This window comes from Dasypus novemcinctus, chromosome 11 (genome assembly GCF_030445035.2).
Source record: "Dasypus novemcinctus isolate mDasNov1 chromosome 11, mDasNov1.1.hap2, whole genome shotgun sequence".
Classification (NCBI taxonomy): Eukaryota; Metazoa; Chordata; class Mammalia; order Cingulata; family Dasypodidae; genus Dasypus; species Dasypus novemcinctus.
In genome coordinates this window covers 116890668-116916418 of record NC_080683.1, presented here as the reverse complement: position 1 = coordinate 116916418, position 25751 = coordinate 116890668, and the positions used below count along the sequence as shown (strand labels likewise).

Here is a 25751-nt window from a genome sequence, read left to right as displayed (position 1 = left end):
AGATGAAGAAGCTGAGTTCACAAAAGTACCTGAGAAGGGAAGACCAGTCAGAGCTGTAGAGAAAGGCAGAAATGTCCTGTAAAACCAAGATAACCCGTGGGTTTTCTAAATTAAACAATCCAAGGCTAATATCATTTTAAAGAGATTCTGAAAGAGAGGATTGTGCCAGTTCACTGGACACTGTTCTCCCTGAGAAATTCCTTAGACACGGTGGTAGGTGAATTCTGGACCCCAACAAACGCGTTCTTAATCTTAGTCGGCCTCCCTGCGGTATGAACCCAGTGTAAAGAGGATCTTTGGACGATGTTATTTCAGTTACGTTGGGGCCCACTGAAGGAGGGTGGGCCTTCATCCTTATTACTAGAGGCCTTATAAAGAGAAGAAGCTGGAATTCAGAGGTCGGAGAAGGTCATAGGGAGGAACCGAAGAGAAAGGAGAGGACAATGCCGTGTGACAGGAGCGAGGAATATAATATATAATTAAGGAAACCAGAGGATGGCACCAAAATGCTACAGATTTTGGGGAGAAAGCATGGCCTAGTAGATGCCTTGATTTGGGTCTTTAGGTCTCTAAACTTTGAGCCAATAAAGTACTGTTAATTAAGCCAAGCCATTGTGTGGCATCTGAGATAGCACCTCTGGCAAATTATGAGACATTGGACAATTAAATCACAATGAAAGGATTTAAATGCCATGCAAAAGTAAAAACAACAACAGAAAAAACTGACCTAATGAGAACACAATCTAAGTCATTGACAGTAAACTTTCAAAAGCAGATTTTTAAACAAATCCTTCAGCACTTTCTTCCAAAGCATCCTCACCCATCAACCATTTTCTGATCCCATCTGTGAAAACCATTTCTCCCCCAGCGAAGGTCTGAACTGTCCCAGAACTGAGCCTGTCACTTTCCAGCTGTGTATTACATTCCTTTTTCTCCTCGTCTGTTTTAGAAACTGCTTAAGGCAGAGAATCTTCTCCATCTATCGCAAAGCACTAGCAGGTGCTTCATAAGAGTGCATTGGGTTCATTTATTCATTCATTCAACACATACATGTTTAACATACATAGATGGTTGAAAAAGCAAAGGAATGTTCACTCAAAGTTTAGATGGTGCTTGCTTCTCTAGAGGGAGGAGAGCTGACTGGTAATCAGGTTCTTAAAGGAAACAGATGGCATGCTCTGATTAATGTGAGGAGAAGCTAATAAAGGGGTGATTTACAAAGGTGGGGTCATGTGTTGAAAAATAAGTTAATGCAGTAGCCATTGGCCAAGGCCAACTGGAAGCCAGAAGGCAAAGGCTAGACCAGAGCTCAGAGCAGGCAGAGCAGGGGAAGCAGGGGCAGGGTCTATGAAAGACACCCCCCCATGGGGCCCATTATTCTCCTCTCTAAAACAGTGTACTCATACAAGTTCATATGCATTGCCACGCTGCTTTTACAGCTCAAAAATGGAAAATAAGAATGTGCTTCTTTTGTAATTTAAGGTTTTCTTTAAACATGTTTCAAAAGTAGAAATAAAGGGCAAGGAAAGTAAGGAGCATTCAAATGACCAAAAACAGACATTCTTTTTCCTCTGTGGTTGTCCATCTCCTTTTTTTGTGTGCTTCCTGACTCTCTCATTTGCAGGGAGGCCAGCAAAATATTTAAGTTGTCACCATATCTTTGGTCAGTTTTTTGAACCAAGAAACAAAGGCCTTTTCCAAGCTTCTCACGGGGAAGAGTCAAGACTAACTCTTGCCATTTTTGGAAGATGGCAGTTTGCTAGGTCAACAGTGGCAGACTGGGAATAAATTGTCTCTCATTTATGGGAAAAAACAATATAGAACATAAATACAAACAAAACAGATGGAGAAAGATGGTTTAAAATATGCAAAAAGAGGTCAGGAACCATAGAAGAGAGAGGTTTTCATTTTTTTTTTTCATTTCGGCACTCTTGATTACAACAAAATCTTTTCTAAAAGGCATTAAAAAGCAAGAGTAATAGCTAACAATTGTGGAGTGCTAGTTCTTTGTCAGGCAATATTCTAAGTGTTAAAGATGTACTAACTTGATTCATCGTTACTGGAAACTTGCCACAGAGGACTACGAGGCACTTTTTACAGATGAGCACAGCTCAGCATAAAGCGTCACGTCGCCAGGGAGTGTTAGAGCTAAGCCTCAGTTCTTCCTACCATATCCCTGGAGCTGCTGAGATGGAGGTGGTGGGACCCTGAGTCCCCTCCTTCCGTCTCACCCATCAGCACACAGGTGTCCTCATGCGCGTTGGGGGACATGGTTGACCGCCTACTGACTCAGGGTGGAGAACACAGCATACTAGTTATGGGAGTATTGGAGCTCAGCATTTCGTTTGCTACTAGGTTTCCTGAAAGTCAAGAAAAGCTGGAAAGTATCATGGCCTAGATCAGGGGGTTTCTAACCTGTACCTGGTCCTGAGGTCACAGTTACTCTCTGTGTATCTGTCACCGAATGCCCTAGATATCCTCAACCGTGAGGCCAAGTTTCCCTTTCGCCCCTGTGGGGGGTTGAACTGTGTCCCTAGAAATGACACATTCAAGTCCTAACAAGCAGTCCCACAAATGTGACCTTGTTTGGAAATAGTCTTTGAAGATGTGATTACTTGAGATGCGGCCAAACCGGATTAAGCCACTAAGACTGGTGTCCTCATAAGAAGAAGGAATTCTGGGTACAGACAGACCCCGGGGAGAAGTTCACGTGACCGGAGCAGCAGACACTGGAGAGCTGCAGCTGCCAGCCAAGGAGCGCCAAGGGTGCCTGCTCACCGCCAGGCGCCAGGGAGGGGCCAGCAAGGGCTCTGCGTGCAGACTTCCAGGAAGCACGGCCCAGCCCACACCTGGGTTTTGGACCCCCAGCTTCTGTTTTGTTTTGTGGGGTTTTTTTTTGTTTTCGTTTTGCTTTTTTTGAAACTGCTAAATTTGTTGTATTTTTCCCACAGAAAACACTAGAGAAACGTCAAGCCAAAAATGCCTTCTGATTTTCTACAATGTAAAGGGTAATTTTATTAGGTGTAGCATATTATAAGTCAATAAATTTTTATGCATGGAATTCACCATGTTACCCTTCCATTGTTTCATTATCACAGTCAACTTAGTTCCTCTGAAGGTTGAAACAAGATTGGTCTTCAAGATAGCCCTTTTCAAAAGAATCCACAGCAGTCACCAGTCAGCTTGTCACGATTCTTGTAGATGGGTTTCTTTTCATCTCCACTTGTGTGTGGACATACAGATGTATGCTTCAGAAACTTCCCCCCTATTTACTAGAATTCTTGGAACCTAATTTCTTCATATTATTCACTTTAGATCCCTAGAAAGAGCACATCTGTATTGTGGCAAATGATCGAAAATGCACTAGCCTTTAATCTGTTTATGATACTGAAAAGTCTTGTTGCATCCATTTTTAACTCATGAGCTTAGCAAAAAAAATGGTCTCGGTTGTTTTAAACCACCAAGTGCCTGGTACTTTGTTATGCAGCCCTCGCAGACTAAGGCCATGCCCAAGTCCCAAACAGCCAAGCCCCTAGAATGCCCCAGATGACCCCAGAGTGCCTTGCCCCTTGACCAGACTTCTGTAGACCACCTCCTGTCACTTCATAAGAAGTGTTTGCATGAGTCCTTACGTTAGGGAAACTGAGGAGCAGGATAAACATTGGCTAAGGTCATAGACTTTGAGATCAAACAAACCTGGGTTCAAATCTTGTGCCATGCACTCATCAGATGTGGAAAGTGGGTTAAATTCTTAGTCTGTGGTTTCCTCATCTATAATGTGAAACTTATCATACCCACCTAGAAAGAGTGTTATGAGGATTAAATTCCATAAAGCATGTGCCTAGAGCATGCAGTGTGTTCCCTAAATCGTAGTTCTTGTAGGACTGCTCATCTTGGCAATAGAGGCTTCTAAAAGATGTGGAAAGTTTACCAATCCATGGGGCCAATTCTTCCATCAGCCTTCCAGAACGTCAAAGGCACTTTCACATGGAGTTACACACCCAGAGGCCAGATAGTTTAATTTCTAGTGTCTAATTTGGTAAAGGGCTAGAACCTGTAATCTCTCAAGGCTTGAATGGTTTGTATTTTACTTAAACTGCTTGAAGTCAGTGCTCTCAGTTGCACTGCTTGCATCACTTAGGTCACAGTCACTCAAGACTGAGCTTTCTGCTGAGTTCACAGAATACAAATACTCTTTGCAATTAACTGAGCCTAGATCCACACGTTTAAATTAGCAGCTGATAAACTTGGTTTCCGATTTGAAAAGTATGGAGTGTGCTTCACTTGCCAAATAAATGGGGGCGTGGTCCGTTCTTGCATGGAGGTGGGAAACAAGGGAAATGAAAATTCATCTCCCAGAGAGCACTTCTCTTTTTCCGTCCTTGAATGCCACAAGAAGAACATGGAAGCATTCTCTTATAAACAGGCTGAGAGAATTGTTGCTTCACAATCTGAGCTTTTTTTATATTTAATTTTGCAACTCTCACTCACAAACAATTGATGGTATTTTGGTCAAAATTGAGAAGTTAAAATATTTTCGAAATGACAAATCCCAAGCTACAACTAAACATGTTAGAGAATTTGACCACAATTGACCTAAAGAAATTTTACTTCTCCCTAAGCAAAACAAAACCACATAGACTTAAGAGTGCCCTGCAGCCTACTGTATTTGCCCATCCAGTGAATATTTATTTAATGGGTATTTACTAAGTAGTTATCATATGCTAAGTCATATCAATTTAAGTACAATGTATTACATTTTTATATATTTCAAACATAGTTGACCTTCATAATGATCTTGGACAGTGGGCGAAGCCTCTGAGGTCAACGTTGCTGCAAACAGATCTTAAGCACCTACTGTGCGTGAACAAGTGCCAGGTGCTATCACTCCACCCCAAATTAAGCCCAGAAATGCCACAGGGCAAAGGAAGTGGATGGATCAGGAACCCCAAGGGAGATGGAAAGGGCTGGAACCCGGAGTTGGAGCAGAAGAAGGCAGGTGCCACCGGTAGGGGACCAGCTGCCCCGAGCTTTCCCACAGAACTCTGTTCTCCTGGCTCCAACCGATCACAGCCCCGGGGTGCAGTTTTTATCAGAGATGATGGTGTAGATAGGACAGCTGCCTGCGGACAATAGCAGACCAGCTGCCTCCGGTCCTGTCCCACCACCTCCTGCGGGCCCAGGAGATGACACCCAAGGAGGCCGCTTGGAGAAAGGGCAGTGCTGGGCTGAGGTCCAGGGAAGCCAGCTCTTGGGGCGGAGGCGGGGGACACAATCAGAGGGACAGCCCCCACGCCCCCTCCTTAGAGGCCCTGGGAAGGGCAAAGCCTGGCCCGAGCCCTGCCCCCTCGCCCCAGTGCACACAGCCAACGGGGGCAGCACAGAGCTCCCTGGGCCACACATATCCCGTGAGCCTCAGCACTTGGCCCCAAGTCATTCACCGTTGCCTCCTGTAGCTGGACCCTAAATTGACAGGGATAAGAAGGGTCGTTTATCTCCTTGAGATAAACGTGTCGTGTTCCTCCTGGATCCTTTTGATGTTCGTTGCCTTCAATTCTGTTTGACCATCTAAAACTACCCTCTCGGTTTTCTTTGGGTTGGTGTTTTTCTGGTAAATCTCTTTCCATTTATTTCCTTACAAACTTTATGTACCATTTTTGCCCCTAAAATCTCTTTGAGCAATGTGGTTTAACTTTTCACCTGTACTGTAATTATTTTGGGATTAAGACATTTTCTTTGATTGTGTTTCATGTTTTCTGTTTGCCATACTTGCTTTTTGTTTCTTTTATTCCCTTTTATACCTCTCATTAGATAGTTAAAATTTGCTTGTTGTCTTGAAACAGGCTTTTTTTTTTTCCATATATCCAGGGAGCACCCCTTCGTATTTGCTACTTTTATTTATTTACTTTTACGTTTATTTTCTATCAGTTTCTTTGTCGATGATCTATTTGTTTCCCTGGAACAATACATCCCTAGTTCCCTCGAATTCTGCTCCCTTCACAATCCTGCTGCTTGCTCCTTCTTGCCATATGGATCTTCCCCGATGTAGTGCTTTGGACCTCTGCCCCCAGAAAGAGCGTGTTCTCAAACTTGCTCCAGTCCCATGGGGGTGAACTCTTGCAATGAGGAGTCTTTGATGACGTTACTTCAGTTAGGGTGGCCCACCTCAGTCGTGACGGGTCTTAGCCCTATGACCAAAGCCTTAGAGGGAAGGCCACAGAGGGAGCTGCTGGAAGCCGGAAGTCAACGGAACCCGGAAAGAGAAAGAAGCCAGAAGAGGCCACCACGGGCGCCGCCATGTGACAAAATGCCAACTACCGAGCACCCCCAGAATGCCACCCTTGATGTCCTCTCCTTGATGACGCCGTGATTTGGACTTCTCCTAGCCTCACAACTGTGAGTCAATAAATTCCCATTAAGTCAACCCATTGCATGGCATTTGTTTTGTGTTCTAGAACGTTGGAGCTCAGGATTGACAGAGATACACTATTTGGGGGTGAAGGGAAGAAAGGATCTTTGTTTATTGTTTTCTTTTAGGACCTAAGGTATGTTTAGTTGGTTTAATTTTTTAAATTAATTTTAATTTTTTATAAATTAAAACGAGAACATTACCAATAATTAACATCTACCTGTTTGCTCCTCCTCTAACTTACACCTCTAACTCCCCGCCAAGGAAATCGCTATTCTAAATTTACGTTCACGATTCCTTTGCCTTTTCTGCTTTGCCATAAATATATATGAACTCAAAATGCACATGTATAAATACTATGCTATTCTATTTTGCTGATTTTCAAACGTTACAAAAAGGGCACTATAATTTTGTTGTCTTCTTGAATTTTAACTTTTATCTCAACATTATAGTCCCCCAATCCATTCTTGTGGAATTTTCAGTGTAATTTAATATTCCACTGTGAGAATGCACCATAGTTAATTTATCCAGTGTCTACTACATGGGCATTTGTGTTGTTTTATTTCTATTATAACCCAAGTTTCTATGCACATTTTTGTGCCTCTTTCCTGGTTCACATGTACTAACTTATGTAAACATAACCAGGAAGTGAAATGGCTGGGCATAGGCCGTACAAATATCCAACTACACATGATAAAGCCAAATTCTTTCCCCAAACTACCACCGCAATAGGTCTTAGTGTAACTGTAGCAGTAATTACAGTAAATGTAAAAGGATTAAATTCACTTACCAGAAGATAGGATATTTCAATTCAAGAAGCCAGGAAAAAAATGCATAAATGAAAGAGAAAAGAGTAAGGGAACAATAAAGATACTTGGGAATCAATGAAATTTAGCAAAAACACAAAATGTTAACAAAATCAAAAAGTAATGTTTTAGAGTAGATGCATAAGACACCCTAGAAAGACTCCTGGAGAAGCTCTCAGCCCAGGCACCTCAGGGTCCACAGAGGATGTACCTCATAACACTGTTGATGGCAGCTTGACCTTGAGCCAACCCAGGTATCCCTGACTGTGCACTGGCTGGGCAAAATGTGCTGGATGCCTGGGATAGAATGTGATGCAGCGAAGCACCGAGATGAGTCTTAAACATTCAACCCCTATTCATTATTTTAAAAATCCCCCCAAAACTACTAATGTAATTTCCTTAAGTGAAAAAAGATCACCAAGCAAAACTGTATTAGCAAATATCCTACTAAATGCAGACTCCTGGGATACGCTCATTTCAGGACTGGGAGCAAGACCTCGAACACAGTTTCTATTTGACTTGGTCCTGAAGGTCCTGGGCAGCACACAAAGATAAGAAACTGAGGACCAAGGATAGGAAGGGAAGAGGCAAAACTGCCTTTTTGCAAGTAATATCATCTACAGTAAAAAAAAATTTTGAAAACCACAACCTTTCAGAGATAACAGATAAACTCCAGGAAACCACAAGAGGATATAGCAAGGTTACCAGAAATGAGGTCAATTTACATTCCTTTAAATCAGCAATTACAGAAGAGAAATATAATAATAACAAGCACAACAACGAAAAAACCAGCTCAGGGAGCCGACGTGGCGCAGTGGTTGAGCGCTGGCTTCCCACATACAAGGTCCAGGGTTCATTCCCTGGCTCCTGGTCCCTAAAAAAGGAAAGAAAGAGAGAAAAAATAATATATAAACAGAATAGAGAGCTCAGAAACAAACCCTTGTCTGTATTCAAATGTAATCAATAAGGAAACAATGATTTGTTTAGTAGATGATGTTAGTAAAACTGACTCACTATAAGAAGAAAAATCAAGTTAAATTCTTCAATTTATATGTAAAGGTTAACAGAAAGATGTTTTTAAAACTGAACATGAAGGGAAACTATAAAAGTAATGGGAAGAAATGTACAGAATATTATTTGCAAATTTGGGGTAGGAAGGAAATTTTAAATGAGACCCCAATACTACAAGTAAGTCATAAGTAAAAAAAAAAAAATAGATTAACCCACATTCTAAAAGTAATGTACATTGCTTACAGTAAAATTTATCCAACAAAGGATACCACAGGCAAAATAAACTCATTGGTCACAGAAAGGGAAAAAACATTTGCAATATCTAAAATCTAAAAGGGACTTATGTCTAGAATAGAGCATGATTGTGTGTAAATGAACAAGAAAGAGACAGGAAACACAGTAGAAAATTGGCAAAGGATATGATGCAATTTACAGAAAGGGGAAATGCAATGGCTCACAAGCATATAAACATGCTCTAGCTTAATACTTATTAGAGAAATGCAAACTAACCAAGATTAAATGTTAGATAAATTTAGGTGGATTGAACACAGGAGGACAAAAAAATTATAACCAGGAAACAGAGAGGAATGGGAATGATTGTGCACGGTAGCTGGGAGTGTGAAGTGGTTCAGCCATTCAGAAGCAAAACCTGGTGGCCCCAGTGGGCCCCCTCCAGCGTGGAGAAGCATGTGGCCCTTTTCCAGGGTGACTGAGCACTGGGAAAAGGAAAACCCCAGACTTTGGGGTACCATTGGACACAAGTCTGAGCTGATCCCAATCCCTGGGGATCCAGAAGCCCATCTGGTCTCCCTGTCAGAGTGAGGCCTATTTAGGGGTTCAGGGGACAGAAGAAATAAATTTTGGGGAAGCAGACATGGCTCATCTGATAGCGCGTCCGCCTACCCCATGGGAGGTCCAGGGTTTGATACCAGGGTCTCCTGACCCATGTGGTGAGCTGGCCCACGTGCAGTGCTGATGCCCGCCATGCAGGGGCACCCCCACATAGGGGTGCCCCATGCGCAAGGAGTGCGCCCCACAAGGAAAGCCATCCTGCGTGAAAAAAGCACAGCCCGCCCAGGAATGGTGCTGCACACACAGAGCGCTGATGCAGCAAGATGATGCAACAAAAAAGAGACTCAGTTTCCCAGTGCCGCCAGATAATGCAAGCGGATGCAGAAGAACACAGAGCGAATAGACATAGAAAGCAGCCAATGGGGGGAGGGGAATAGGAGATAAATAAATAAATAAATAAATAAATAAATAAATAAGAAATAAGTTTTGGTCTGAATCTGTCTCAAAATAGTCTACAAACTCAGTGGTAGCTGTTTCTCCAGTTCCTGGGTGTATAGTTGAAAGAGCTATAGTAAAAACCCTTCCACCTCAGAGTAAGGGATATTCAGGCAGGAAAGACTGAGTCGAAGCCCCCCCTCTGACCACCTCATCCACCAAAAGGTGAGCAAGAAACAATACTGCATCTGGAAGTGAACCAGGAGTTGATGCCTCCAGCAAAGACTTTGAAGATGTGGGGGGGGGGGGGGCAGGATTTCTATGACATCCCCATGCTGCTCACCTGTCCGGCCTGCAAAGCAGGTATATGGATTTGGAGAATGGGTGCTAGTTATCGTGCAGGTACTCATCCATCCAGCGGCTTTAGGATGCGGTCTCTATCCTGGAGCACATCAGCGTAGCTCCTGCACCAGGGGTCAGGGAGTCCATCGCAGCACTTTACCTCCTGCAATCAAGTGTTGTGGGAGACCAGAACAACTCAACGGAGGGGACACTGGTAAGGGATCAGCTCCTTACGGAATGGAAGCTTGCAAAACCCAGTCAAGTAACCAATCCTCCAGCCACACAAAGAATTCCCACCAGAGAAGGTGCTGGCTAAGGGCAAAGGGAGCGCTGATGGGTAGCGGAAGAAGGAAATGATAACTATCACCTTGCCTTGTGATAACTGGCAGGAAGAAGTACCAGACTCCTTAGCACACTCGTGGCATGGTCGGGGAGCACCGGTTACCTGATCTATAGGAGAGGAACTGAGGGTAGTCCTGCCTACTCTACAAGGCTGTTGGCAGGGTTACAACCAATATATAAATGTTTGGCTCCAAGTAGTCAACACATGGCAGCCGTCCTTTAGCCGTGGGGCGGTTGAGAGCAGAGACTTTGCAGTCAGAGTAGAGGTTGGAGTCCCAGACGGTTTACAGACATCTCTAAGACTTAAATTTCCTCTTCTCCAAAATGGGGATAAGTAGACCTATTTTATAGTGTTCTTAGAAATACTTAATTAGGTAGAATATGGTACTTGACAGTGCTCCAAAGTAGGAGCAATTATTTTTGTGAGATAGAGTTCATGTTTTTAAAATCTAGTTGGGGAAATACCCATAAGCAGATATATATCAACATGATGTGATAAGTGGGGAGAAACTAAGGACTGTCCAGAGTACCTATGGACATGGCAGAGCGGGAATAAGGGAAGGCAGTGGCCCAGTCTAGAGATGCTGGTAACAGAACTCAGTCTAGAAAGGTCAAGGCAAATGTGCTCACAAGTGTGTGTCCCAGAGATGATTAAGGAAACACCTGGTACTGCAATCCAGAACTTCTAGCCCTTGAACCCATTTTCTTTTTATGACAAAATGTATTGTATGAGATATAAAATAAATGCACTTTATTCAGTTTTCCCATGCAGAATTCATGAAAGGTAAATATCTATTACACCCTTCTATCTTGTGAGTAATAATAAATATAGGCATCTCTTTTCTTCAGAGCCTCTCATCTTTCATTCAAACCCACCTTTAAAACACAATACAGGGAAGCGGACTTGGCCCAATAGTTAGGGCGTCCTTCTACCACATGGGAGGTCCGCAGTTCAAGCCCGGACTTGCTTGACCCGTGTGGAGCTGGCCCATGTGCAGTGCTGATGCACGCAAGGATTGCCCTGCCACGCAGGGGTGTCCCACGTAGGGGAAGCCCAAACACACAAGGAGTGCGCCCCGTAAGGAGAGCCGCCCAGCATGAAAGAAAGTGCAGCCTGCCCAGGAATGGTGCCGCACACACGGAGAGCTGACACAACAAGATGACACAACAAAAAGAAACAGATTCCTGGTGCCGCTGATAAGGATAGAAGCGGTCACAGAAGAACACACAGTGAATGGACACAGAGCAGACAACTTGGTGTGGGGGGGGGAAGGGGAGAGAAATAAATAAAAATAAATCTTAAAAAAAAAAAACAAACCACACTACAATGTGGAGGGGACCCTTAACCAAGAGAAGATTTTCAAGGGAAGGAAAGGATGTCCATTCATTCATGCAACAAATATTTAAATGTGTTTTAATTTCCAGGTTCTACTCTAGGTCCTGGAATGTGGAGCTGTATAAAAGAAGACAGAATTAGAAGGAAAGATGCAAATAAAAAAAATAAATAAGTAAAATACATAGCACTGTGTCTTCTTTCAAAGTAGGTTGGTATGATAAGGTCCCTGGTAAATGTTTTCAAATCTGTTAATATAAATGTGCTGTTTAAATATACATTTTAAAATTAGGATTCATTACATATAACTCTTTTCTCTAGACTCAAGCCCTGAGAGAAGTGGTTGTGAAAAGATCACCTGAGGTAGATTAGGAAAATGATGAAGTTGGAGCTAAGGTTGCAAAGAGAAATGCTCACCACCCCCGAGAATTCCATGCCGGCTCCTGCTAGCCCTTCACCGGAAGGCACAAGCTCTCTTTACTGCCCTATGGAAGGAAAGAAAAAAGAAATTTCAGTGAAAAAGCGATGAGAACCTGGGAGAATCACCCAGGAGGAAAGCCTGGGGGAAGGGTAGTGACTTGAATCATTGTTGGGCAAAGTTGCAAGCGTTTCCCTAAGAGTCACCAGCCAGGAAATGGCAAGTAAAAGGCTAAGGATTTTGCCCAACAAATTGCAGAGAATCGGCAAAGCCCTGAAACTGCATGCCAGCCACGTGTGAGGGGCATGACGTATTGAGGTTTAGGGAGAAATTAAAGAAGCAGTTTTCCAACCTGAATAAGGAAGCAGTGTTTATGAACTAGGGAAGAGACCGTTAGTTATATTTAAGCGTTTTCATTTATTGGATGCTTCTTTAAATCCTATTTTTCACTCACAGTGACTACTAAAAATGCTCGTGCTTAAAGCTTTATTATTTCTGCAGGAGGCCACAACAGAAAAAAAAGGCATGGCTCTCATGTGCAACTTGGCTCTACTACGACCAGTGGGGCCATGCATTTGGACCAGGAGACACAGCGCCACTGGTTCCGGCAAATCCCGATTTCAATACACAAGTGTTCCCGAGCACCGGGCTGGTAGTTTCTAGGAACCCAGAGAGATGGCGATTGCCCCAGTGAGCGGCACAGTCGATGTCCAGGAAGAACTCCCAGGAAGCAACATCGTTCTGTCTTGTTCCCTCAAGTACTTGACTAACACACAAAAGACGTGGTGGAAACACAGGTTCCCACACTCTCACGTCCAGCTGGGTCGGAGCCCACAGATTCCCAGCTCTCTCCTCCAGCTGTCGGAGCTCTTTCCTTGCCCGGGAGCCTCACCTCCAGGAGTCATCCCCTGAACTGCTTCTAACAGGCAAGGAGTCCCTCCAGAAAGGCCAGATAAGTGAGCATTCTTTTTTTTCTTCTTTTCCTTTTTCTTAAACCATGACAAGAAGAAACAACTCGTCCTCTAAGGATAATGAGTCAAGAGTGGAGACTTGTTCAGGGGAGACAGAGCATTTGTTTTTTTCCAAAATACAAACCTCTTATCTTCTGGAATGGCTGAGATAAGGGAGTTTCTCAATACCTGTATCTGCTGTTTTTTGTTATTTTATCATTTTATTTGATAATCCTATTAGTTTTCATCCACATTGATTGTCAGTGTTTGAAAGTGGTGACAGGTACATAGGTAACCAATGTTTAGAGCCGGTTAGGGGACTCTTCGTCCTCATTACGATTTCTACCCGTACACGGATACGATAGGGGACACTCCTTATCCCTTTGCCTTTGTCTCTGCGCACATCTGGAGTCCCCATTTCCTTAACGGCAGATTTCCGGATCTCTTTGAGGGCCCAAGGGGCACGTCTCTTGAAGCCCACTCCATGGGTGGCCTTGGGAATATGGGTGGCGTACTCCGTGGTCACCACCCCGTTGATGGCAGGATGGCCCTTTTCCTTCTCGCCACCTTTCTTAGCGGGAGCCGTGCTGTCTCGACCAGGTTGGAAAGGAAGCCTATATCTGATTTTTGAAAAAAGAAAAGAAAAACTTCTCCCGAAATGAATCCCTCTGTAATACAGAATAGATCCATCCTCCAGGTTTTTCTCTTTTTTGTCTTCCAGTTTTTAATAAGGGAGCATCTAATGTAAGAATTTGAGGGCTTACATTAGAGACAAAGTAAATAAAGGAGGCGAGAAATGTCTGTTCTCATCTCTACAGTCAGAAGACACCCAAGCCAAAGTACTTCCTCCTTCTGTTTGAAACGGCAAGAGCAGCTAAACATCTCAGAAATACACCAGCTCTTCTCAATACCCAGAAACCCCAGTTGTTAACCTGTGTTTTAGTTTATTCAGGAACAGTCAGCTCCTTGTGACAACAGAGAAATTTCTTGTCAGCATAAATAAAGCACGTTGTGCAACTTCCCCTCTGCCAACAAACCACAATTACAGCACATATAGTCACTCGTCATTATAAGAGTAACTGCAAATATTAGGTTCAAAGGCCGAAATCAGGAAAAAGGAACCATTTTTAAAAACATAGCTCTATGTACTGTCTGATAAGGAACAGCTTGTCCCATAGCGTAGAGAAATAAGAGGTAACATTTATTTAGTGCTTAATCTTAAAGTGCAAGATTCTGCACTGCTTTCGAGGGTGCCCTCATTTATTTCTCAGATCCTATGAGAACGGGATTCTCATCCTTATCCCCTTTTCACAGGAGAGGAAAATAAGACTTAGAGAGTCAACCATCAATCACACAGTCAATGAATGAGCCAAGGCTGAAAATCAGAGCTCCTACTGATTTTCTATTTAGTAACTCATCTTTCCCCATAACCAAGTATTTCCAAAAGAAGAGGTTCCAACGCCTTGGCTGCTTTCTCTAACTATTCTTTCATTTATTTTAACTGTTGCCTTGAAAACTCATTTCTCCCAAATGAGTGTCTTTGAAACAGGGTGTTTCCCGCCGGGAGACTTCACAGGCTGGCTTTTCTGTGCACGCTTACCTTTAACTGGGTGTTTTTACTTTGAGTGTCACATGTTCAAAACATAAACACTAGCTGGACCCGTGTAGACAGGCATTCCATTTCTTTTGTCCTCAGTCTTTATGTTTTGGTGCATTTAAATGATTCCTAAAGTCTAAACTGTCCAGCTCTATGGTTCTCCACCCAGATCTAACCTCCATCCTATCACACCCCCAGCAGCCCTTTCCCAATTCCCCGGTGTCCGTTGGCAGACGCTCGAGCAGACGCCTAAAGGAAATGAGGCAAGGAGCCACGAGGCTTCCTGAGGGGGTAGGGGGCGAGGCTGGCAGAGGACAGGGGGTGGGTTTGGAACCCGGCTGGCATGTTCAAGAAATGTCGGGAAGCCATCCCAGCTAGGGCAGAGGGAGAGGAGAAGGAGCTCGGAAAGAGGAGGCCGCAGCAGAGCTGCCGCGGGCCTGGTTTAACACTTCGTTGTGCCGCCTTGACCTGCTAATGAGTTTTGCACCAGGGCCTCTGGGTTGCAAATTCATTTTGCACAGGACCCCACAGATCCCGGAGCCAGCCTAGGTCTGAGCGGTGACAAGGACTCGACTGCTGCAGGCTGGTAGCCGTTGGCCACAGTAAGGGCGTTGACTTTGAGTCTGAGTGAGACTGGAAGCCACTGAACTGAGATGCGACAAGCTCTGGCTTTTTCCATTTTAAATGACTCTGGCTACCACTCTTAGGAGAGACCACGAGGGCAAGGGTGAAAGCTGGCACGGGAGACCAGCACCGAGGCCGCCAGTGGGTGACGGTGGTTCAGGCCAGGAGGTAGCCGTCCAGGCAGGGAGAAAAGGTCAGGGTCTGGGCCCAGGAGGACGGGAAAGCCCAGAGCCTGCTGGCGGGATGCGGGGTGCCTCTCTTTGCCAGAGCCACTGTACCAAAGTGCCATGGACTGGCTGGCTTCAACAGAAAGGCATTGTCTCGCTGATCTGGATGCAAGACGTCCAAAATCAAGACGTTGGCAGGACCATGCTTCCCATGACATTTTGATGGTGGGCAGCCATGCACAGTATTCTTTGGCTTCTGGCATAACTCACCTCTGCCTCCATCACGTGGCCCTCTCTCGTGCGTGCTCTCTCTGTGTCCAAATTTCCTTTGCTTAAAAGAATACTATTGGGAAGGGGATGTGTTGAGCACTTGCCTCCCACCTAGGAGGTCCCAAGTTTGGTTCCCGATGCCTCCTTAAAAACAAACAAAGGAAAAGACCAACTCAGGGGAGCTGATGTGGCTCAGTGGTTGAGCACTGGCTCCCCAAGTATGAGGTCTGGGGTTCAATCCCCAGCCCCTGGTATCTAAAAAACAAAAAAAGGATACCAGTCCTGTCATTTTAAGGGTCCCCCTATTCCAATTTGGTCTCATCTGAACTAATCACCCAAGCAGCAATGTCAAGCTGGTATTTAGATATGCAAGTCTGGGGTTTACAAAAAAAGTCCAGATGAGAAATACAATTATCTAGAGGTTGGGGAGATGAGGGGGATCCAGCAAAGGGGAATCAGAAGCAGCCGGTGTTGCAGGAGAACCGAGAAGGATGGTATCCTGACGTTAAGAGAAGAAAGAAGGGAGCAAGGCTCTGTGTCCCTGTTGCCGCTGAATCACGTAAAATGCAGCGGAGGGTTGACCGGCCACGGACTTTACCAGTCCAGAGCCTTGGCCAGTGCTGTTTCACCCCAGCTTGGGGGTCTTCTCCCTTACCGTGTAATACAGAACTTCCTGCCTGCCAAGCCCCATTCACCCCCACATCTGCAGCCACTGTGAATTGAGAGCCTCTTTCCCTCACCCCAGCCGTCCTTGCTTTGCCAAGGTCACAGCCTGGCTCCCGCCCGGGACCTCAGCCGTCCATCCTGCTTAGTCACCCAGAACAAAGCTTTTCTCAGGGGCTTCCTGGGCCCTTTGGCTCTTATCAGAAACATGGTGATCAGAGGCTTCTCTCACCCATTCCCCGCCCCACTGCTCGAAGGCGCTCTCGTGATACAGTGTACCCGTGTCCTCGTGCACAGCAAAGTGGGCCCGAACCCCACGGCAGGTGGAAGCACCAGTCCGACAGTGCCGAGAGGCCCCCCTGTTTGTCGTTGAAAGATGGATCCTTCCGTCAGCATCTAAAAGGACATCTGGGAGACTGGAGCCCTGGACACACTGGCGGAGGACTGATGCTAACCGAGTAGAACGTACGCTCCACACCTGCTAGAATGGCTACAGTAAAGCAGAATACATGGACAGTACCAAATACGGTGAGGATCCAGAGTGACTGGAATTCTCAGACGCTGCTGGTGGGAATACGAAAATGGTTCAGCCACTTTGGAAAATGGTTTGACCGTTTCTCATAAAGTTCAATAAACATTCCTAGCAATCCCACGCCTCGATATTTATCCAGAAATAACAAAAACATATGTTCACACAAAAAAAACCTGTACATGAATTTTTTAACAGCGTTAGTTGTAATCAGTAAAAACTGGAAACGACCCAAATGCCCATCAGTCGGAGACGAGATGTAGACAAATCGTCATACATCATAAAGTGGAGTCCTGCTCAGGAATAAAATGAATGAATGAACTGATGCATGCACGCAGCAGCATGGCTGAACCTCAAACGTGTCACGCTGAGTGCAAGAAGCCAGCCACAAGAGGCCAAGTACTGCCCAGCTCCATTTACAGGACATTCAGGAAAGGGCAAAACCATAGAGACTGAACACAGATGGGTGTTTACCTGGGCTGGGGGTGAGGGGAGGATCTGACTACAAAGGGGCCTGAAGGAACCTATGCAGTGAGAGAAATACTCTAATAGAGAGAGAAAGAGGGTGGAGGTCGTTACATGAGTCCATCAAAAACCATAGACCTGTGCGCCTAAAAGTGACTTATTTTATTGCATGTAAATAATACCGCAATAAACCTGCTTTTAAAAAGAAAGCATGCTCTATGAGTATAACTATTTTGTTTTATTCTCTGCTTTATCTCCAGCACCTAGAACACTGGCTGACATGTAGTAGGTATGATAGAAAAGAAGGAAGGGAGGGAGGGAAGGAGAGAGGGAGAGACGGAAGAAGGGACAAAGGAAGGAAGGAAAGGGGGAAGGAAAAGAAGGGAAGATGGAGGAAGGAAGATTTAATTCTGGCTTTTATTCCAAGCATTCTTTAAATTCTTTTTTTTTTCTTAAGATTTATTTATTTTATTTTATTTCCACCACCACCCCCCCGCCCACCCCAGTTGTCTGTGCTCTGTGTCTATTTGCTGCATGTTCTTAATTGTCCGCTTCTTTTGTTGTCACGGCACGGGAATCTGTGGTTTTTTTTATTCTGGAAATAGTGTGTAGCTCATCCTAGAACCCCAATTTATTAAACATTTGATTTCAAATTTGTTTTATAGTCTGGAAAAAAGAGAAGGTTTAGGCCTTGGATTTTAGAACTCACATGGCCTTCTTTCCAATTTCTAAAATTCAGGTAAGGCTTTTTTTTAGGAGGTACCAGGGATTGAACCTGGGACCTAATACATGGGAGGCAGGTGCTCAACCACCGAGCTACATCCTCTCCCCAGATAAGGCTTATTAAGAATTTAAAAGTATTTCTGAGTGAGCTAATACAGATATAAAAGAGAAAAAGAAAATACACCACACCAATACAATTTTTTTAGTTGGTTGGGAATCCATAAGGCAAACATAGGTCAGATTTGCCTTTACATATAACTGTGACATTTCTTTCCAAATTTCTTAAGCTGGGAGTTCTTTTTTTGCTGTTTACAAGCATATTTCTGTATTGCAAAGATTACTTCCCCCTCCCCATGTGTTTAGAATTTCCTGTATTCCCCCATTCCATCTTGGCTGCCGCAACCAGACAGACAGAAAGTACAAGGGCCTTCTTACAGAGTCCTTGGGTGTGTAGTGGAAACCTCAGCAGCAGACATTAACTGCTCCAGGTCCTCAGAGATGCCTAAGCTGGGAGTTCAAAACAAGATCGTCTAAGAGAGATTTCTCGCAGAGCCGGCGTAGCTCAGTGGCTGAGTGCATGCTTTGCATATACAAGGTCCTGGGTCAATCCCCAGTACCTCCTGAAAAAAACAAAACAAAGATTTCTCTATACATAACCATCAAAACAAAAGTCAATGCCCTTCCACTAGTTTTTTACTGGAAGTTAAAAAAAGTTAACTTTTTTACTTAAATATATATAGCATATTAAAGCCAGCTATATTCATCGGTGTGCTATGTACCACTGTGTGCCAAACTCCTGCCCTAAGTTCAAGTGCAAAAGCAATCTCAAGCAAGGTGTAAGGAGGATGCCTCAACAAGCAGCTTAAAGAATAAAATCAACCAAGCACAGTAGAGATGATGAGAGTGCAATAAAGGGCACAAGAACCTTATTGCTCTAAATATTAATAAATGCATTTAGAGCTGGAAACTCCCAAGATATATTTATTTTGTTAAGTCATTATAGATTGCTCCTTTGGCTGAAAATGGAGTTCTTTCCTTCTGATTTATTCATCTTTCAATGCCTTGAGCCACTTGTAATTTCTTGAGTGCCCAATCTCTGGATTCACTGGTCATTACCAGCCCTGGTCTTCCAATGTCAACTGAAGGTCATCACAATTAAGGCTATCACCTCTGGTCCCTGGCAGTCGCTCAACCAACCTCAGTCTCTAGATGGAGACAGTAATCCCTACCTTTCTTAGATGGAGCCATGAGAAGAAATAATTCAAACACATAAATCATGGCTGACAGGTCAGAGAATGGGACAAAGAAAATGAATTTATTTTCACAACAAAGAAAATATAAAAATGGCAAATAAACATGAAAAAATACGCAACACATGAAGGTTGCATTTAATGGATTCAACTTGCTCCTATTAAACTAGCAAACATTTTTAGTGATAAAAAGCAATACCAGAGAAGCGGCTATGGCTCAGGCGACTGAGCTCCCGCCTACCACATGGGAGGTTTGTGGTTCAGTACCTGGTGCCTCCTAAAGAAGACAGCGAGTTGGTGTGATGGCGGGCATGGCAAGATGACAAAACAAGAGACTCAAGAAGAAAAACATAATGAGATACACAACAAAGCAGGGAGCAGGGGTTCCCAGTGCCTTCTAAAGAAAATGAGCAAGACAGCAAGCTGGTGCAAAGGACAGGCACAGCAAGTTGATGAAATAAGATGATGCAACAGGAAACACAAGAAGAAGAAACATAATGAAAGACCCAACAAAGCAGAGAACAGAAGTGGCTCAAGCTATTAGATGCCTCCCTCCCACATCAGAGGTCCTGGGTTCAGGTCCAGGGGCCTCCTAAAAAAACAAGGAAGACAACAGACATGGCAAGTGCAAATGATGAGGGGGTGGGGAGAAATAAATAATAAAATAAATCTTAAAAAATAATAATAATTAGAAACAAAAGCAATGCCAATAATGAAGCCATTGAAAGGCACTTTTGTACATTGCTATTGGGAGTATAAACCAGTGCCATATTCCTTAATTTATTTTTAGTAAGGTTTATCAAGCACATCCAAAATGTTCACATGCTTTGACATACCTCACAAGTAAATAATTGGAAATGCAGGCACAATTTTACATATTAAAATGCCAACCACTGTTTGGTGAGGAATTAGAAACCATTTTTTACTTATTTCTCTTCCCCTCTTTCCCCGCTCCCTGCCCCCGTTGTCTACTCTCTTGTTTCCATTCACTGTGTGTTCTGTGTCTGCTTGCATTCTTGGCAGCACCGGGAATCTGTGTCTTTTTGTTGAGTCATCTTGCTGTGTCAGCTCTCCATGTGTGCGGCACCACTCCCAGGCAGGCTGCACTTATTTTTTGCACAGGGCAGCTCTCCTTGCGGGGCATAATCCTTGCACATGGGGCTCCCCTATGCAGATACACCCCTGTATGACATGGCACTCCTTGCGCATGGCATTATTGTGCATGGGCCAGTTCATTACACAGGCCAGGAGGCCCTGGGTTCAAACCCTGGACCGCCCATATGGTAGGCAGACACTCTTATCAGTTGAGCCACATCTGCTTCCCAGAAAACTTTTTTAAAAATTTTTTTAAAGATTTATTTCATTTATTTATTTCTCCCCACCCCCTCATCCATGTGGGAGGGAGGTGCCTAATCGCTTGAGCTACCTCTGCTCCCTACTTTATTGTATCTCTTATTATGTTTTCCTCCTTTTATCTCTTGCTGTGTCATCTCATTGCACCAGCTTGCCATGCCAGCCTGTTGTGTCAGCTTGCTGTCTTGTGCATCTTCTTTAGGCAGCCCTGGGAACCAAACCCAGGATCTCCAGTGTGAAAGGCAGGAACTCAATTGCTTGAGCCACATCCGCTTCTCTGGAAACCATTTAAATGTTCAAAAAATGGAACATGTAAGCCCACGTGACCACTCACTGATAGAATGAAAATATACAGCTTTTTAAATGGTGTTTCTGAAGAGTCTTTATGTAAAGAAAAAGGCTAGGTACCTGTTAAGCCAAAATAAGGCAAAATTCAAAGTTGCAGCTACGGAAAAAGTTTAAACATTGCATATGAAAAGGATTGGAGGGAAGCGGACGTGGCTCAACTGAAAGAACATCTGCCTACCGTATGGAGGGTCCAGGGTTCAACACCCAGGGCCTCCTGACCCGTGTGATGAGCTGGCCCACACGCAGTGCTATCACGCGCAAGGAGTGCCTTGCCATGCAGGGGTACCCCCGCATAGGGGTACCCCACACTCAAGGAGTTCGCCCCGCAAAGAGAGCTGCCCCGCGTGAAAAAAACACAGCCCACCCAGGAGTGGCGCCGCACACAGGGAGAGCTGATGCAGCAAGATGACGCAATAAAAAGAGACGTAGTTTCCCAGTGCCGCCAGATAATGCAAGCAGACGCAGAAAAACACACAGCAAATGGACACAGAGAACAGACAACGGGGGTGGGGGGAGGGGAGAGAAATAAATAAAATGAATCTTTTAAATAAAAGAAAGGAAAGGATTAGAAGGAAATAGCCAAAATTATTAATAATGCCTCCCTATGGTTAGTGAGAGTACCTTTAATACTTTTTCTGTTTCTTTACAATTCTCTATATATTCTAGGGTTTTTACATGAGAATGCATTCAAGATCGCACCAGAAAACACTTCAAAAATATTCAGAGTTAATGAAAGAAGCTAAACACAGAGTGCATACAGTACATTTCTATTTCTGTAAAGTGCAAAAACCAGACAAAACCAGTCTCTGCTGTCAGAAGTCAGAACGATGACTCCCCTTGGGCTAAAGGGCAGAGAGGCTAGAAGGAAGCATGAGGCAGGATTTGGGGGAGGGGTAATTTTCAGTTTCTTCTGGATGCTGGTTACTCAAGTGTATTCAGTTTTTGAAAAATAATAATTATGTTTTTAAGTATTATGTTCTTAAGATATGTATAGTTTTCTGCATGTCTCTTAAGCGTCATGTAAAAGTTTTTGTGTAAAAAAGAAAAAAGGGACTGTAATTCTCTCTCCAGAAAATGGCAGACTTGGCTGTTTTAAAGGTCCTCGAAGTCATCAAGAAATGATGCCCAGACGTAGCACGGTCTAACGAACCTGTTTTCTCCACAGAGAACTTGACTCATCCCACTCGAGCCAGCAAGCAAGTACAAGACAACAGTTCAGAACTTCAGCAATGTGAAGTGGTCCTCCCGATTCTCTCAGAAGATCCTAAATGCCCCCAAAAGCACTTGAAGCTGATGAGGAAAGGTTTAATGAACCTACACACACAGAAAAGAATTACACTACAAACGGGACTCGTCTACCTGTTTCCACTGGCGAGAAAGGGCCTGGCCATCCCCCGCTGCGAAGGAGGCGCCAGGCTGCCTTTCACAACACATTCCCACAAATGGGTGGGGAGCTGCAGGGGCACGAGAGGGCGAACAGAGAAGCCAGAGAAACCTCAGCGAGGATTGTCTGATTACAGCCGCACCTACAGATTAGTCGGAAAGAATTTTTGAAAAAACTTGTGTGAAGCATGTGTATCACACCAGTACAGAGGTGGGCAATGAAGGGCACGCTGTAGAAAACAATGGTATGAGGGAACAGAAAAGTCTTTCACCAATAGCACTTTTGCCAAAAAGTTGTTAAAGTTAATACTGAGAAGTGTTATACAGGAAGAATGAGCATACAAAGAGAGAAGGGAAAATAGAAACACATTCTATTGTTTTCTTCCCTTCCTCCACTTATCTGTAATAATAAAACACACACACACACACACACACACACACACACACCTACCTCTTGACTTCTTCCTGAGAAGTCCCCAAGATGGAAACTTTCCTTCCTCAAACTAGAGACAATGACTCATTAGTTAGCACAGTTTCCCACAGTCCAAAGCTCCTCAGCTAGAATGCAGATTATCTGGCAACTGTAAAGATGAGCTTTCTCTCAGGGATGGGAGCCAAGGGGATTTTTCTGAGGAGGGATTGCAGGAAGTGCTCATGAGACAAAAAGCCCTGGCCACCTGGCGAGCTGGCCACGTCACCTGCCCGGGGACCTTGGGAAGCGCAGCTTGCTGATCTGCAGTCCCGTCGCCGATAGGGAGGCCCGTGGGTGCTCCCGACAGCTTCCCGTCGTGAGTCCAGCACCACCAAGGATGCTGGAAAGAGCTTCACAAACCGGAGAGCAGACACCGACCAGCTCCCGTTTCCTCTGTTGTATCGGTTAGTCAGTCCTAAAAGGCGGCCCACATGCTCAGTCCAGCTGCAGTGTGAACGTGCACAGGAAGTGTTACACACAGTCACTGGACTGTGGTCAGTGCACTTTAGAATGGGCACCGTGACAGGCAAGGTTCTACCTGTAGCTGACGTGCAGATAGAAACCAGTAAGCCCACTCTAATCCATACTCTATTCCTCCATCCTGTGGACCCCGGGAGGGCAGGGAGAGGGGAAAAGAGATGTGAGGTGGGGGCATTTTCAGGACTTGAAGTTGTCCTGGGTGGTGCTGCAGGGACAGATGCTGGACGTTGTATGTCCTGCCATGGCCACTGGGTGGACGGGGGGAGAGTGTAAGCTACAATGTAAACCACTATCCATGTGCTGCAGCAGTGCTCCAGAATGTATTCACCAAATGCAGTGAATGTGCCACGATGATGGAAGAGGTTGTTGATGAGGGAGGAGTGGGGTGAGGGGGGTGGGGTATATGGGATCCTCTTATATTTTTTAATGTAACATTAAAAAAAAAATAGAGAGAGAAGGCCTGGGGGAAAAAAAAACAGAAGCTGTGTGGTGGCCTCAGTGGTGTAGAAACAGCAAATCAGCCTCCTGAGTAGCCCCCAGGGCTCTGGTCTCTGCTTCTGTTTCCAAGGCTCCATCTTTGGGCCCCTGAGGTGCCCCAGTATCCCCCCCACAAATTCCATTTTAGGGGCTAAGCCATGGGTAATCTCCAAGCCTCCTGGTGATGCGCATGAAGGTCAGGCAGAGAAGCTGGCACTTTCCTCTCACACCATGCGGTCACTGCCCTCTGGAAGACTGGCGGTGACGCGCCGCTGGAGGGAGCTGGGGCCAGCGGGAACAGACATGCTGGCCCTTGGGAGGGGACGAACCTGGCGGCAGGGGCAGCCCGTGGCCATCACCAGGCAAAATAGCCCGAGACCAACGTGGAAGCTACAGATATGCAGAGAAAATGGCAGGAATGAGGGACATTGTTACGGGTTGAATTTGTCCCCCACGGGGTATGTGGAAGTCCCAGTCCTCAGGACCTCAGGATGTGACCTCTGGAATGGGGTCATCGCAGAGGGATTCCTGAAGTTAAGAGGAGGCTGTGCTGGGGCAGGCAGGGCCCTTGTCCAGCGTGACTGGTGTTCTTGGAAGAAGAGGAGAAGAGGCCCAGAGAGGGGGACAGGGGCCAGGCGAGGGCCCGTGGACGGTGCACCCACAGCAGAGGATCCCCAGGGTCGCGGCAAACCCTGGTTTGCCCAGGAGCAGGGCCCTGCCCAGCACCCTGGTTTCAGACTTCCTGCCTCCAGGACCGCAAGAGAATTCATTTCTGTTGTTTGAAGCCACTCAGCCTGTGGGATGTCATCACAGCAGCCCAAGGAAACTAAGGCAGATAAAATAACATATGTCATTTCAAAGTGTTTCTATCAGCCACATTTAACAAGTATAAAAAGGCATAGACAGGTGAGATTAATTTTCAGAATATATTTTATTTAACTCCTATACTCAAAGTCTGATCATTCCACGTATAGTCAACTTTTACAAATATTCATGAGAAGTTGCACTTTGTTCTTTCGTACAATGTCTTCCATACTGAGCATGCTTTTCACAATACCAGCAAATCTTGATTGACACCGGACGCCACGTTACAAGCATTCAGTGGCCACACGTGGCTGGCGGCCACCATAACAGACAACAGAGGTCTAAGCTCAAACCATCTTTAGATGTTTTACTCCTTCTCATTTCTCATTTCCTAGCCTCCAAACTGGATGCATTTACTAATTCTTTTTCTTTCTAATTCTACCCACCCACCCCCACCGACCCCCTGGGGATTAAACCCGAGACCTTGTACATGGGAGGCAGGTGCTCAACCACTGAGCTACACCCACTCCCCTTTACTAATTCTTAAACTAAATGTTCACCTTTGAAAAACAAGTCTTACACTCAGTCCATTTCTGGTTCCAAAGTCTTCCGTTTCAAAGAGTACGTGACATAAATGTTAAATGAAGCAATGTTTACCATATTGTAACTAAAATCGCCAGCATAGCTCAGCCGCTCCCTGGCTACTCATCTCTGCTGACACATTAACAGGCATTTTTCCAAACCACAGCTTGAAATCCAAATTTTTTGAGGTGATAATGAAGTAATGATTAGAACTTAGCACCTTCCAAAAAGGAAACTTATTGCTATAGCTACTTAAACTTCTAGGCTCTGGTTCAAAACCTCCCCAAATTCGCCCACGGAAAATGAGAAGGATTTTTAGCAATGAAGATTATCTCATTCCTTTTTCCTAAAAAAAAGATAAAAATGACTTAGGGTCAATCTAATCATCATCACAATAACCATTTTGGAAGGAAACTACTAAGTAGCTAAAATTTCCAAGGCAATGCTAAGAGAGAGCAGCGAGTGTGCGAGGTGGAAGGCTGCCAGGCGCGCAGGGGCGGGGCCCCATTTGCCAGCACCTGGGGGCCCACTCCGAGAAAGGGCTCAGAGCCCCTTTATGAATTTAGGGTTACCTTTAGCCCATCTTGACAAAAGAGGGGGGTCTTTCTCACTTTTGTTTTTTTTTAATTAAAAAAATTTTTTCATTTATTTCCCTACCTCCCCCAGTTGTCTGCTCTCTGTGCCCATTCGCTGTGTGTTCTTCTGTGTCCACCTGCCTTCTTGTCA

General features: G+C 44.7%; 1 long non-coding RNA gene across 3 annotated transcripts; it reads right to left on the bottom strand.

The window, feature by feature from the left end:
* Nucleotides 1-5453: 5453 nt before the first annotated feature.
* LOC131280468 (uncharacterized) lies at nucleotides 5454-23271 on the bottom strand. 3 transcript variants are annotated; one of them, XR_009188079.2, is made up of 5 exons: nucleotides 22662-23271; nucleotides 18312-18496; nucleotides 11888-11955; nucleotides 9797-9958; nucleotides 5454-8089 (listed from the first exon to the last, which is right to left on the bottom strand). It is a non-coding gene; the product is annotated as an uncharacterized lncRNA (long non-coding RNA). The 3 variants fall into 3 exon arrangements; XR_009188078.2 differs by lacking the exon at nucleotides 18312-18496 and adding an exon at nucleotides 15497-15640 and having other exon boundaries at nucleotides 22662-23270; XR_009188077.2 differs by lacking the exon at nucleotides 18312-18496 and having other exon boundaries at nucleotides 22662-23257.
* Nucleotides 23272-25751: the final 2480 nt, after the last annotated feature.